Below are 727 nucleotides of genomic sequence, written 5' to 3' on the forward strand. Positions count from 1 at the left end.
GTTATACGGGATGCAACTACCAGGATAGCGCTAAACATGGAATTCCTGATCTCCAGTACATCCCACTCCATCCACACTCCCATCCTTTCCCCCGGGGGGTGGATCCTCGGGAGATCCCGCTGGAAATTGCCGCCTCATTCCAGAACCTTCTTCCCCGGACTCGCTCCTTCCAGAACACTCTCGGGCTCTCGGCGTCTCGCGGACCCGCCGCGCTCTCATTGGCCGCCGCTTCAGAACCTTCCACAACATTCCGAACGTGACATCACCGCCGCGATCCCTCATTGGTCCGCGCCGCCGTCAATCAACAGCTCGCTGCCGCCCACACACTCTACATAACGGGCCGCAGCTCAGCCGGAACGTCACAATCACAATCGTCAGGTTCGATTGGACACCGCGTGCCAGCTCCATCGCTACGACAGGAGACAATCCACAACAGAGGAGAAGACTCAGTTGTACACACTCCCATCAACATGTCTCCTGCAGCTCAAGGAACAGCCATTGGTATTGACCTTGGCACCACCTACTCCTGTGTCGGGGTCTTCCAGCATAGCAAGGTGGAGATCATCGCCAATGACCAGGGCAACCGCACCACCCCCAGCTACGTGGCTTTCAATGACACTGAGAGGCTCATTGGAGATGCTGCCAAGAACCAGGTGGCACTGAACCCCCAGAATACCATCTTTGATGCCAAGAGGCTCATCGGGAGGAGGTTCGATGACCCAGTCGT

This window comes from Rhincodon typus, chromosome 35, assembly GCF_021869965.1.
Source record: "Rhincodon typus isolate 14 chromosome 35, sRhiTyp1.1, whole genome shotgun sequence".
In the NCBI taxonomy this organism is placed as follows: Eukaryota; Metazoa; Chordata; class Chondrichthyes; order Orectolobiformes; family Rhincodontidae; genus Rhincodon; species Rhincodon typus.